Source organism: Schistocerca piceifrons, chromosome 8, assembly GCF_021461385.2.
Source record: "Schistocerca piceifrons isolate TAMUIC-IGC-003096 chromosome 8, iqSchPice1.1, whole genome shotgun sequence".
NCBI lineage: Eukaryota > Metazoa > Arthropoda > Insecta > Orthoptera > Acrididae > Schistocerca > Schistocerca piceifrons.
Genome location: NC_060145.1, coordinates 73,735,996 through 73,751,731, shown reverse-complemented (window position 1 = coordinate 73,751,731; position 15,736 = coordinate 73,735,996).

The window sequence follows — 15,736 nt, the reverse complement described above, 5'->3', positions numbered from 1 at the left end:
CTATTTCGCGATAATACAAAATAAGCTGCCCTACTTTGAATTCGATGTCGTCCGTCAATCCCATCTCGTAGTGATCCCATACTGAACAGAAATACTCTAGCAGAGGACAGATAAGCGTTGTGTAGTCAGGCACTTCAGTAGTCCTGTTACATCTTCTAAGCACTTTTCCAATAAAATGCAGTCTTTGGTTTCCCTTCCCCACAACGTTATCTATGTTTTCGTTCCAGTGTAAGTTGTTCGTAATGGTTGATTCATAGATATTTCGTTGAATTTACAGGCTTTGGATTTGTGTGATTTATCGTATAACCGAGATTTAGCGAACTCCTTTTAGTGTGCACGTAGATGACCTCGCATTTTCCATGATTTATGGTTAGTTGCCACTATTTGTACCACATAGATGTTGTTGTTGTTGTGGTCTTGATTCCTGAGACAGGTTTGATGCAGCTCTCCATGCTACTCTATCCTGTGCAAGTTTCTTCATCTCCCAGTACCTACTGCAACCTACAGCCTTCTGAATCTGCTTAGTGTATTCATTTCTCGGTCTCCCTCTACGATTTTTATCCTCCACGCTGCCCTCCAATACTAAATTGGTGATCCCTTGATGCCTCAGAACATGTCCTACCAACCGATCCCTTCTCCTAGTCAACCATAGACCTTGCCGTTGGTGGGGAGGCTTGCGTGCCTCAGCGATACAGATAGCCGTACCGTAGATGTGACCACAACGGAGGGGTATCTGTTGAGAGGCCAGACAAACGTATGGTTCCTGAAGAGGGGCAGCAGCCTTTTCAGTAGTTGCAGGGGCAACAGTCTGGATGATTGACTGATCTGGCCTTGTAACACTAACCAAGTGTGTGTGTGTGTTTGAGATTTACGGGCGCTAAACAGCGGGGTCATCAGCGCCCATGTAACACTAACCAAAACGGCCTTGCTGTGCTGGTACTGCGAACGGCTGAAAGCAAGGGGAAACTACGGCCATAATTTTTCCCGAGGGCATGCAGCTTTACCACATAGATATCATGTCTAAATCATTTTGCAATTCTGAAGACCTAACTAGACGGTAAAGGAGGAGCATCATTTACAAACATTCTACGAGGGCTGCTCAGATTGACTCCTAAATTACTTCCATACATGGTGCAGTAACACGGTGAACACCGCCCATGTTCGACGTCAGCGTGTAGTAACCACTCACAGACGGCAGATGGCAGCATAAGCAGTGGAGGATATACTAATTACGCGCTAGCAATAAACAATAGCTACACTAATTACACAAACTACAAGAAAAAAGCAGAAGATTCCAGTGAGGTATCCTCGGCTAAGGGTCGACATATGAAACGTCCCCTTAGAAAAATTAATGAATTACTGTGCTAATAAACCCCTTACGTTATTTGATTTTCAAACTGCTGAGCAAAACGGAACGTACATTTCTCTCTTTACTTATTCTGATCATGACTAAACTGACACACAATATTTTTAGCGCAACGCAATCTGACTTTCACAAATCCCTACAAAAGAATGGCCCTGACTAATAATAACCTATACCTTTCATTAATCACTTACCTCACAAAAATCTTCGTTACTCAAACTACTGCAATACAGCGAGAGCCACTACTGCCAGCTAAATAAAAGATTCGAAGTACGGAAGGGACTAACTACTGATAGGCATAGTTAGCAAATGAAAGATTTTGATAAAGAACAAACAATGTATTTACCTTAATAGTGTTCAAAAATGGTTCAAATGGCTCTAAGCACTATGGGACTTAACATCTGTGGTCATCAGTCCCCTAGAACTTAGAACTACTTAAACCTAACTAACCTAAGGACATCACACACATCCATGCCCGAGGCAGGATTCGAACCTGCGACCGTAGCAGTCGCGCAGTTCCGGACTGAGCGCCTTAACAGCGAGACCACCGCGGCCGGCAATAGTGTTCAAAAGTCATATATATATATATATATATATATATATATATATATATATATATATATATATATATATCTCAGTTCATGACATCCAGACTTACAAATTTACTGTCTCTGATAGACACACGTCCGGATCATCCGCTCTCAAAACTCCGCCATCTCTCTCCCCACATCCAGCACTGCTGGCGGCTCACCTCTAACTGCGCAACGCTACGCGCTGTTAACAGCCAACATCCCAACACTACAATAGCGACTATTGCAACAATGCCGACCAGCCTCAGACTGCACACAGGACAGCCGGTGATTTTCATACAGAGCGCTACGTGCCGTTACCAACATAAAAATCTAAACAGCCTACTTACAATACAAAGTGTACCAGAGAGATGTGGAAAACAGTACAGCCGTAGTGATGCGGAAACGGAGCGATTTATGTTAAGTCCAAAAGCCCGTGATCATTGGCTTGCTGGCCAAGGTTGGAAGCATTTCCGGAACGGCTAAGCTTGTAAACTGTTTGCGTGCCTCCGTGGTTAGAGTATAATGTATTTTATAAAATGGCCTATCCAGAAGCGGTCGAGAGAACTGTAGTGGACCAAAGGCCATAGAGATAAGGATGAACGACGGCTGCAGAAATATGTACAGATGACGTGCAGCTGTTGAGCAACTAACCGCCCAGATGAACCAAGGGTCTACCAACAGTGCCTCCTCAACGACCGTTCAGTGAACGTCGCTGCGTGTGGGCCTCCACAGCAAATGTCTGTTCACGCTCCCATGCTGATTGCTCTTCATCGGCGAGTAAGGCTGGAATTTGCAAGCCAGTGTCGCAGCTTTTGGTCCACGAAGTGGCAGCAGATGGGCTTTACAGGTGATTCACTTCTTATGCTCCATCGGACAGATGGCCGTTGGCGTGTATGGCGTGAAACGACGGAGAGCAATCACGATGCAACAATAGTTGAGGGTATCAGGGAAGTGTGGTAGGTCCGCTGTTGTTTTCTATCCGCCGGCCGGTGTGGCCGTGCGGTTAAAGGCGCTTCAGTCTGGAACCGTGTGACCGCTACGGTCGCAGGTTCGAATCCTGCCTCGGGCATGGATGTGTGTGATGTCCTTAGGTTAGTTAGGTTTAATTAGTTCTAAGTTCTAGGCGACTGATGACCTCAGAGTCATTTGAACCATTCTGTTTTCTATCTACTTAAATGATCTTTTGGATAGGGTAGATAGCAATGTGCGGCTGTTTGCTGATGATGCTGTGGTGTACGGGAAGGTGTCGTTGAGTGACTGTAGGGGGATACAAGATGACTTGGACAGGATTTGTGATTGCTGTAAAGAAGGGCAGCTAACTCTAAATATAGATAAATGTAAATTAATGCAGATGAATAGGAGAAAGAATCATGTAATGTTTGAATACTCCATTAGTAGTCACGTCAATTAAATATTTGGGTGTAACATTGCAGAGCGATATGAAGTGGGACAAGCATGTAATGGCAGCTGTGGGGAAGGCGGATAGTCGTCTTCGGTTCATTGGTAGAATTTTGGGAAGATGTGACTCATCTGTAAAGGAGACCGCTTATAAAACACTAATACAACCTGTTCTTCAGTAATGCTCGAGCGTTTGGTATCCCTACCAGGTGGGACTGAGGGAGGACATAGAAGCAATTAAGAGGCGGGCTGCTAGATTTGTTACTGGTAGGTTTGATCGTCACGCGAGTGTTACGGAAATGCTTCAGGAACTCGGCTGGGAGCCTCTAGAGGAAAGGAGGCTTTCTTTCTGTGAATCGCTACTGAGGAAATTTAGAGAACCAGCATTTGAGCGCTCAGTCCGGAACTGCGCGACTGCTACGGTCGCAGGTTCGAATCCTGCCTCGGGCATGGGTGTGTGTCATGTCCATAGGTTAGATAGGTTTAAGTAGTTCTAAGTTCTAGGGGACTGATGACCACAGATGTTAAGTCCCATAGTGCTCAGAGCCATTTTAACCAGCATTTGAGGCTGACTGCACTACAATTTTACTGCCGCCAACTTACATTTCGCGGAAAGACCACAAAGATAAGACAAGAGAGATTAGGGCTCGTACAGAGGCATATAGGCATCATTTTTCCCTCGTTCTGTTTGGGAATGGAACAGGGAGAGAAGCTGCTAGTTGTGGTACGAGGTACCCTCCGCCACGCGCCGTATGGTGGATTGCGGAGTATGTATTTAGATGTAGATGTAGTCGGGAGAGTCCAGGCTGGAGGCGTCCTCTGGGTGATCTCGTCACTCTGGAAGGTACAATAAATTGGTCAACACAGGTATGCATCTATCCTTGAGGACCATGTCCACCCCCATATGCGGTTTGTTTTGCCTCGGCGCGATAGTATCTACCAGCAGGTCGATACAGTGTATCATGCTGTTTGTTTTTCCTCAGCACAGAGGTATCTACCAGCAGGAGAATGCTGCATATCACACAGCTCACCATTTATGTATATTGTTCGACGAGCACCAGATTGAGTTTACTGTACTTCCCTCGCTACCAAATTCCCCAAATTTAGACTCAATCGAGAATTTGTGGGACCACTTCGATTGGGCTGTTCGCGCCATGGATCCTCAACCGAGAAATATAGTCCAGCTGGGAACGGCACTGGATTCGGCATGGGTCCACATCCCTGTCGGTGCCTTCCAGAACCAAAGTCTCTTCCTGCTCGTCTCGCAGTGGTCCGCTCTCTCAGTGGTGGTTATTCGGGCTTTTGACAGGTGGCCGCATGAATGTGGCTGGACAGTGTAGATTAGAAACAGCGAAGACTTGTAACACTTCCAGACATTCTTGCAAGACTACACGTCGTCCCGCCTTAGAGCGCTGATTGCTTACAACCGACTGGCACATACACGCCGCTTCAATGCCGTAACATACGCCAGCAGCAGAAGATCACGTGACAGACTAGTACCATTTGCGCACTTTCTACAGCGCTCCAAATCGACCATTGAGGTCTTTCTTGGGAATGATTAATACTTTGTTCGGAGAGCTTACACTTGTGAATGGCCTTGGTACCTTACTTATCGACCTAAGTGTTGAGCATTTATCATGGATAGCACGGCGTCTTTTGTGTGGCGCAGCATAGTGGTCTCTCTTCAGCGCGAGAAGCCGTGTGAAACTACAGGACGCCTAGAGAGGAAATTCGGTCACGGGCTGACGTAAGACGAATGTCCGCTGATTTCAGCCCGGCCTGCCGACAATGCAGAAGACATTACGAGTGGTTAATTACGGCTCGTCCAGTCACTTCCTGGTCAGGCCAGGTGCCGCGGCTGCCGCATTAATAATTCAAACGGCGAATAGGAATTACGGGCAGCTCCACAGCAGCAGCGGTGGCAGCGGCGTCCTTCGGAGCGATACGGCTCGCTAGCCCCGCACAACGGCGGACGAACAATGGACGCGGCCAAAAATACTGCGCCTCATAACAAGCGCCTATTGTCACATCCTTCAAAGATCCAGATTGGAAACAATCTGAGATGGAACGGACGGCAGGAAAAGGGCCCGGAAAATAAAAAAAAGAAATGGAAGGGAACGATCTCTCACGGAGTTTAGAGCTCGGCGGAAACCGGAGAGCGCGGTGTGGGAAATGAGGCAGGCGGGCGAGCGAGCAGTCGGACGGGCGCGCGAGGCGGCCCCAAGGCCTGAGCTGGCGCTAGCGTACTGGCTGCTGGCGGCCGCGGCGGCGGCGGTGGCGCGCCAGTGACTCAACATCCTGCCGGCGGGGGCGCTAGGGCGCGACCTCCCGCTCCGGCGCCGTCGCCCGGGGCAACGAGTCCTGATCGCGACGTACGAGCAAATAATGAACCGCATTGACTCACTTCCCGCACCGCACCCAGAGGACGTTTTAAAGTCATTGATAACCGGAGTCCGCCGCAGGGCGCTCTCGCCACTGTGCGTTGCGAGAACAGGACGCGCCTCTCACTCGCTAACAGATCAGCAGGTGCCCGAAAGCGGTTACAAGGTTTACATATAAAGTACGTATCTGGGTCCATATTTACATCTGTTTGCACGTTGCTTGTTATGTTACTAACCCCTCTTCTGGATGACTGTTAGGGGTCGTAATGATTACCTAACAATATCTCCTCTTACGTTTGTTATTTTCTGGATTACTTTATTTTATTGTTATGTGTTAATTTTCTTATCTTTCAAACTAAACTGTAGCACTAGTTACAAGAACTCAAACAATTAAAATTCCACTTCTAGATATCATCGTACGAGGGCAGTTCAATAAGTAATGCAACACATTTTTTTTCTCGGCCAATTTTGGTTGAAAAAACCGGAAATTTCTTGTGGAATATTTTCAAACATTCCCGCTTCGTCTCGTATAGTTTCATTGACTTCCGACAGGTGGCAGCGCTGTACGGAGCTGTTAAAATGGCGTCTGTAATGGATGTGCGTTGCAAACAACGGGCAGTGATCGAGTTTCTTTTGGCGGAAAACCAGGGCATCTCAGATATTCATAGGCGCTTGCAGAATGTCTACGGTGATCTGGCAGTGGACAAAAGCACGGTGAGTCGTTGGGCAAAGCGTGTGTCATCATCGCCGCAAGGCCAAGCAAGACTGTCTGATCTCCCGCGTGCGGGCCGGCTGTGCACAGCTGTGACTCCTGCAATGGCGGAGCGTGCGAACACACTCGTTCGAGATGATCGACGGATCACCATCAAACAATTCAGTGCTCAACTTGACATCTCTGTTGGTAGTGCTGTCACAATTGTTCACCAGTTGGGATATTCAAAGGTTTGTTCCCGCTGGGTCCCTCGTTGTCTAACCGAACACCATAAAGAGCAAAGGAGAACCATCTATGTGGAATTGCTTGCTCGTCATGTGGCTGAGGGTAACAATTTCTTGTCAAAGATTGTTATAGACGATGAAACATGGGTTCATCACTTCAAACCTGAAACAAAACGGCGCCACAGCCACTCCCCTACCAAGAAAAAGTTTAAAGCCATACTCTCAGCCGGTAAAGTCATGGTTACAGTCTTCTGGGACGCTGAAGGGGTTATTCTGTTCGATGTCCTTCCCCATGGTCAAATGATCAACTCTGAAGTGTACTGCGCTACTCTTCACAAATTGAAGAAACGACTTCACCGTGTTCGTAGGCACAAAAATCTGAACGAACTTCTCCTTCTTCATGACAACGCAAGACCTCACACAAGTCTTCGCACCCGAGAGGAGCTCACAAAACTTCAGTGGACTGTTCTTCCTCATGCACCCTACAGCCCCGATCTCGCACCGTCGGATTTCCATATGTTTGGCCCAATGAAGGACGCAATCCGTGGGAGGCACTACGCGGATGATGAAGAAGTTATTGATGCAGTACGACGTTGGCTCCGACATCGACCAGTGGAATGGTACCGTGCAGGCATACAGGCCCTCATTTCAAGGTGGCGTAAGGCCGTAGCATTGAATGGAGATTACGTTGAAAAATAGTGTTGTGTAGCTAAAAGATTGGGGAATAACCTGGTGTATTTCAATGCTGAATAAAACAACCCCTGTTTCAGAAAAAAATGTGTTGCATTACTTATTGAACTGCCCTCGTATATTTAATAACTGTTTACAGATATAGGAGAAACGTGGGAAGGCAGCCGTCGACTATTCTATTTTTCGACAGGTAGGCGTGTAGCCACTTCTCGACCCGCTGTACGATTTCGATGGCTAATTCTCAGTACCAGCCAGGCCAAGCGTTGTGTGGAGGACACGCATATTGTTATCTTGGCTGGGGGCGCGCCAGTGGTGGGTCTGCGAGTCTTGCACAGGGGAGAGGGTGCCTAGGGAGAACTCAGAATGTTACACCCGTCCTCCTAACTAAAAAGCTCGTGGAGCTGCCTTATATTTATAGTGTAACGGAGCCAGTGAGATGCTCTTGACTTGCGGGGAATTATGCCGACCCCTTGTTAAGAAGAGTCAAACACAAAGGACAAGGGTTTGTTAACAGTCAGCAAATCAAACCTACAGCGAATAATTTTCTGTATTTATTTATTTAACTTGGACTGATTAGGGCCATCAGGCCCCCTCTTGCATTGGGCAGGGGTTTCACACATACAGCACCTATTTTACAACATACCTACCTATGAAGTAACAATTTTACGAGGGTTGCCCAAAAAGAAAGGCTTCGCATTTTTTTTCCTCAGCCGAAAACTATGCTATGAATGCGAAAGTTATGTATGTATTATTTAAATTCTCCTGAGTGAGCGCGTCAAGTTTCCGTCACTTCCGACAGATAGCTTAGATGCAGGACAGTTTCAAAATTGCGTCTGTAGGTGATGTACGTTAGAAGCAACGTACCGTCATTGAATTTCTTACTGCAGTGAAAGAAACTATCGGGAATGTTCAGAAACGCTTGTGCAAAGTCTGTGGAGCATATACTGTCGACAGAACTACAATTAGTCGCTGGGCACGGAGGGTGATGTCATCAGAAGGCGATTCGGCCGGGCTCCACGATTTGCAGTGGTCGGGGAGACTATCCACGGCTGTCACACCTGACACACCTGACTTGGCCCCTCGGACGTCCACTTGTTTGGCCATTAAAGGATGCCATTCGTGAAGAGATTTTGGGGACGATGAGGAGGTGATTCATACAGTAAAGTACTGAGTCCGACACCAGGACAAGCATGGATACTGACAGGATATACACGCCCTTGTTTCGCGCTGAAGGAAGGGCGTAGAAACGCATGGAGATTACGTGGAAAAATAGGATGTGTAGATAAAACACCACTCTTTCGTTTGTGTAATTCTCATTATGTTCAATAAAGAACAGTTGAAGAAAAATGCGATTTATTACTTTCTGGACAACCCTCATAATATGACAAACAGTATTAAAATGATCTTGGGTATTAATAACCGCGTCAGCTGTACTATATACAGCTGAAGCGGTTATTAATAGTCCAGATGACTACTCAAAGCTGTGGTTGCACTACTTACAACATTGTCTGCAGTATTAAAATGGTTTCAGTGTCTACAGTGACAACGTGAGTAAATAATACCATGAACTACTAAAGTTAATGCTGCTTAACGCTGCTCCTGCCACTAATAACGATAAATAATAAGAATAGTCATAATGATAATAATGACAATATTAACAATAATGAGGCTGACAGATATAAAAAGAATTTGTAGATGCACAAATTAGATGTTTCCCGATATTATGATTTCTGGGGAAATGAAATTTAAGAAGACTGCTCCAGCTAAGAATACCAGGAAATGAGGATAGTACTTCTTCTTAGGGAAATGACAAAGTATGTTTGCCTTGGGGGGGGGGGGGGTTATCAAGTATGTTGAAGAGGCTTTTCCAACATCCATAAAGGAAACGAGATGTAATTATATGCAGATAGTGGGGCACGTTGGAACAAACGAGGCCAGACTTCTGGCCTCTGAGATGATACTTGGATCATTCCAGCAACTGGCAGGAAAGATTGAGAATACCAGACTGGCCTGATGCCACCTGTTTCAGTATACACAAGCAGCCCTTAGCCGAAATCTTTAGTTTTTAACTAGAAATGACAGTAAAACTTTTACGTAGGATGTTTTATTATGTGACGTGGCCTTTTTGGCGTCAAAATTGTATGACGAGAGCTGTTATGCTCAACTTCTTACGTATGTAATATAAATTCTGATGAAGACTCCCTTAGTTTAGGAGCCGAAACCATGGTCAATTAGACTATAAAATCCATTGCAACCAGTGGGCTGTCTTTACTATACATAAAAAAATCACAACTGTTTTATTTGCAACACTTAGCTTCAACTTCCAGCTACTTATCTCCACAGTCACCTATCCAACTTAGACGTTTGTCGTAGTGTTGTACCAAGTTTCCAATATCCTCATTATAGAAGGCAACCACTAATGCTTTCCACCATTTCTCTACGCTGGCCTACAGCTCGTTGTCTGTGCCACAATGTTGTCTTCATAGCCAGCGGTTCATGTGAGCAGAGACGAAACTCAGAGGGAGACAGTTACGGGCTGTATTGTGGGTAATCAAACATTTCCAATTGAAAACGATGCAGGAGCATCTTCATTGCCCCTGCAGAATGTGGTTGAGAATTGTCTTGAAGAAGAAAACGCAAGACAGTTATGTAATGTTGGCTGCACAGCTTCAGGCGAAATTTCTCACCCGGCCCTCGTACTTGGCGGAGATACTATTGTTCTAGGTATCTTTATGTGCTTTCTGTTTGCTCAGAACTAAAAAGAACGATGTAACGTGATCGACGGGCATACTAGATACACTGCCCACATTAGTGCAAAACTTCATCGGATTTTCACTGTGGTTCCCATTTCGCGACCGATCGTTCCATGCTTTCCAAATAGTCCTCGTATATGAATCGACACCTACTTCAATACCAACTTCCTTTGTTAAGCATGTAAGATCATCATTGTACTTCTCACGTACATTGTCCGCCCAGTCGAGCGTATACGGCACCACACATTCCGCTGACTCATCTTGTAGAAACGCTACTACACACATAAAAAAAGTTTTGCATCACACCGGTTCCCTGAATTCCTGAAGACAGACGTTGACTGTGGATATTGTATCACAGACACAGTCCCTTTGACTGTACAGAGATGTCACCAAACCCTCCCAAAGATGTAAACAACCATGCACGAGCAGCGCCTATTGGACGGAGGGGAACCGACAGCCGATAAGTTCCAATCATTCCACCAGGAAGGAGGTACACGGCTCAACCACGCCTATACGGCCTATACGGCCACTACCGCGGTTAGATCACTTCTGAATTGTTATTTTGTGCCAGAAAGGGCTCTAAACAAGGGAAGAGTCCAGGCGTCTCGGAATGAACCAAAGCGATGTTGTTCGGACATGGAGGAGATACAGAGAGACAGGAATTGTCTTGCTCAGGCCGCTCAGCGGCTCCTACTGCAGTGGATGACCGCTGCCTACGGATTACGGCTCAGAGGAACCCTGGCAGCAACGCCACCATGTTCAATAATGCTTTTCGTGCAGCCACAGGATGTCGTGTTACGACTCAAACTGTGTGCAATAGGCTCCACGATGCGCAACTTCACTCTCGACGTCCATGGCGAGGTCCATCTTTGCAACCACGACTCCATGCAGTGCAGTACAGATGGGCCCAACAACACGCCGAATGGACCGCCCAGGATTGGCATCACGTTCTCTTCACCGATGAGTGTCGCATATGCCTTCAACCAGACAATCGTCGGAGGCGTTTTGGAGGCAACTCAGTCAGGCTGAACGCCTTAGACACACTGGTAAGCGAGTGCAGCAAGGTGGAGGTTCCCTACTGTTTTGGAGTGGTATTATGTAGGGCCGATGTACGCCACTGGTGATCACAGAAGGCGCCGTAATGGCTGTGCGATACGTGAATGTCATCCTCCGACCGATAGTGCAACCATATCGGCAGCATATTGGCGAAGCATTCGTCTTCAGGGACGACATTTCGCGGTCCCATCGTGCACATATTGTGAATGACTTCCTTTAGGATAACGACAACGCTCGAGTAGATTGGTCAGCATGTTCTCCAGACATGAACCCTGTCGAATATGCCAGGGATAGATTGAAAAGCGCTGTTTATGGACGAAGTGACCCACCAACCACTCTGAGCGATCTACTCCTAATCGCAGTTGAGGAGTGGGACTATCTGGGCCAACAGTGCCTTGATGAACTTGTGAATAGTATGCCACGACGAATACAGGCATGCATCAGTGCCAGAGGACGTGCTACTTGGTATTAGAGGTACCGGTATGTACAGCAATCTGGACCACAACCTCTGAAGATATCACTGTGTGGTGGTACAACATGCACTGTGTGGTTTTCATCAGCAATAACAAGGTCGTTGATCTCTGTTCCAGTTTTCTGTACAGGTTCCGGATCTCTCGGAACCGAGGTGATGGAAAACTTTTTTTGATGTGTGTAGTTCATCTACCACTTCTTTCTCACTCTGCTAAATTTCTTGGGTTCCTCTCTGACGAAATGTCAACTTCGGCAACTGTTGCTGTAGATAAAATGCAACGTTTGATTTGTTTATCGTTGCCACTTCTCCGCTTTGTGTCAACACCACTAGCGCTGTTGGGAGTTCCTCGTCGACTAAGCAGTTCACCTATGCCCCGTAGCCTCATGCTATGCTCACCAATCGATACATCCCCTCTAGCCCTCTGTTGCCATTAGTATTTAATATTGTGGTTGTATGGTAGACCAATCCTGGGGCGTCGAATGCCGTAAACATTATTCACCTTTTGCTACCTCGGACTAAAGAGGTTCAATGTCAGTCTAGTACAAAAGTGTGAAGCAAGGAGCAAAGATGGCACGGAGATGCAATCGTCATTCCTACAGCCAACTGAGCGAGTTTGAAAGGGGTCCAATTGTGGCCTTTCGAGAGGCAGGATAGACACTTCGCAAAATTGCCACACAATTTGGACGTTCTGCTTCAGTTCTGCAACGCTCATGGTATCGGTGGTCACGTGAGCATTCTTACACCTGCAGAAGAAGTTGTGGGCTTCCAAAGAGCACGGACATCCTCCATCATCGTCGTATTGTAATATCAGCTGTGGCAGATCGCACGGGTACCGCTGCACAGGTAAGAGGGCTTGACAAATCCTGGCTCAACTGGTGCCGTCAGAGGATCACTTGAAAGATGTAACGTGGTGCCGTGGTTTTCAGCGATGGAAGACGATTCTGGTTGCAAGCACGTGATAGACATTTTCGAGTAATACGTAGACCTGGTGAGCGCTGCCTCGTAGAGTGCATTCGTCCGAGACATGCTGGCCCCACCCCAAACCTTATGGTCTGTTGTTGTTGTTGTTGTTGTGGTCTTCAGTCCTGACACTGGTCTGATGCAGCTCTCCATGCTACTCTATCCCGTGCAAGCTTCTTCATCTCCCAGTAACTACTGCAGCCTACATCCTACTGAAACTGCTTAGTGTATTCGTCTCTTGGTCTCCCTCTACGATTTTTACCCTCCACGCTGACCTCCAGTACTAAATTGGTCATCCCTTGATGCCTCAGAACATGTCCTACCAACCGATCCCTTCTTCTGGTCAAGTTGTGCCACAGACTCCTCTTCTCCCCAATTCTATTTAATACCTCCTCATTAGTTATGTGATCTACCCATCTAATCTTCAGCATTCTTCTGTAGCACCACATTTCGAACGCTTCTATTCTCTACTTGTCTAAACTATTTATCGTCCATGTTTCACTTCCATACATGGCTACACTCCATATAAATACTTTCAGAAACGACTTTCTGACACTTAAATCTATACTCGATGTTAACAAATTTCTCTTCTCCAGAAACGCTTTCATTCTCATTGCCAGTCTACATTTTATATGCTCTCTACTTCGACCATCATCCGTTATTTTGCTCTCCAAATAGCAAAAATCCTTTACTACTTTAAGTGTCTCATTTCCTAATCTAATTCCCTCAGCATCACCCGACTTAATTCGACTACATTCCATTATCCTCGTTTTGCTTTGGTTGATGTTCATCTTATATCCTCCTTTAAAAACACTGTTCATTCCGTTCAACTGCTCTTCCAAGTCCTTTGCTGTCTGACAGAATTACAATGACATCGGCGAACCTCAAAATTTTTATTTCTTCTCCATGGATTTTAATACCTACTCCGAACTTTTCTTTTGTTTTCTTTACTGCTTGCTCATTATACAGATTGAATAGCATCGGGGAGAGGCTACAACCCTGTCTCACTCCCCTCCCAGACACTGCTTTCCTTTCATGTCCCTCGACTCTTATAACTGCCATCCGCTTTCTGTACAAATTGTAAATAGTCTTTCGCTCCCTGTATTTTACCCCTGCCACCTTCAGAATTTGAAAGAGCGTATTCCAGTCAACATTGTCAAAAGCTTTCTCTAAGTCTACAAATGCTAGAAATGTAGGTTTGCCTTTCCTTAATCTTTCTTCTAAGATAAGTCGTAGGGTCAGTATTGCCTCACGTGCTCCTTATGGTCTATCGTGCGGTAAGTGACAGTTCTCGTTCACTTTTGATGACTCTGGAGCGGATGCAAACCGGCGCTCAGTACGTGTAGAATGTTGTTAGACCCGTTAGTTTTGCCGTTCTCGTAACAGGAAAGTTACGTGTCGTTCCAAAAGGATAATGCTTGCCCACCGTCTGTCCGTGAAGCTGAAAGTGCTTAAGGTGCTGGTTAGTCTTCAATCGAGCATTTGTGGGGTTTGATGGGACGAGCAGTGACTCGTGCGGCTCGTTGGCCAACAACTCTCACAGAACTACGCGAAGTAGTCGAGCAGTCGTGACATCACGTATCCCGGGCAGTATTTGCCTTCTGTACGGCTGACTCGATGCCGGAATCAGCGCCTCCTTTGCCGCCCGTTGAGGTCACACCACGTACCACAATGGGTGTTTCAGCATGTATTGATACCTAGTATCTCAGAACCGTTTGTGTTACTGATCTATAAATGTAATCATTTCATGTAATCCGTATGCACTGTTATAACAATATATCTTTAGTGCCAAAAAAAGCCAAAATTATGAAAACATAAAATATAAAATAATAAGAACCAAAATCAACCAATAAAACTTCTAAAAGCGTATGCTAATTTTTTCCGGTATTGTATTGAGAAACTACTTTAACGCTAATTTAAGGACATGACACCTGTTTTCTGGAGATATTTCAATGACCATAGAGCTTTACGTTTCCCTTTAGAGATACAGAAGCTCCCCTGAAGGACCATGTATTAGACGACTCTCGAAAGGAAGACAAAGCATTCTCTCTTTGTCGCTCCGTACCCGATAATGGCTTCCGTTCTACCTCCAGATACCATCTGGTTTCTCTTTGGATGTAAGCGAAATTTCACAGACTTACATCACTGAAACATCCTTGGGACGGATTGTAAGGGTCTGCAAGCAGCACTTTAGCAGATGGTCGCAAATCACGGCCTTAGAGCGTTTGGAGATCGGCCCCTCGGCAGCCACGAGGCGAGACGTGCTTGTTAGGCTTCCGGATGCGGGAGTCAGCTGCCAGACGTCATAGGCTTTTCTTCAGCTCCGTTCAGAACTCACGAATGCTCTGCAGCTGAGTAACAACTGGTTCGATGGCTTTCCGAAGCGGAAGAATTTAAGTGGTTTCCGTGACATAACGAGTCACGGTCGTCGATGAAGGAAGAGTAGACTGCAGAACGAACTTATAGTGATGAGTCAGACATTACGACCGCTGCCCACAGCGAGACTGAATATAGCGTGGTGACGTTGCGCAGATACGTGACACGTTAGTATATACATGGAGAGAAACGAAGACGAAATTGTTCTAGGAACGGTAAGGGCAGCGCATGGAGAAACCAAATGACACAACCTACTTCGTTAAAGGGCAGATCGTTACAGCCCCGTGCCCGGTAGTGAGCATCTAGGAAACGGCGAAGCTGGTCAACTGCTATGAAAAGTGGTGGAGAGACAGTGAAGTGACGAGCAGATGACAACGTGCTGGAAGTCCACACTGACAATAGAACGTGAGCGTCGGAGATTTGGCTACTCTGCAAAGCAAGAAGAATGGCGATCTTTGGCATATCTGACGACTGAGGAGGGTTCTTCTGTAGGTACAGGTGTTCCAGGACACTGTTAAGCACACAGTGTTCAACAACACTCGGTTCTGTAGTCGAAGACTCCTACATGTTCCCATGTTGACACAACGACGTCTCGATTACAATTTCAGTGGGCACGGGATCACCTAAACTGGACAGCGGATCAATGGGTACGTGACGTCTTGCCGAGTGAATCACTTTTCTTGTAAAACCTAGTCGTGCCGAGATACGCCACCTTCCAGGCGAATGGCTGCTCCAGAAATAAACCCCTCCACAGGCACAGCTCGGAGAAGACAGTGTTA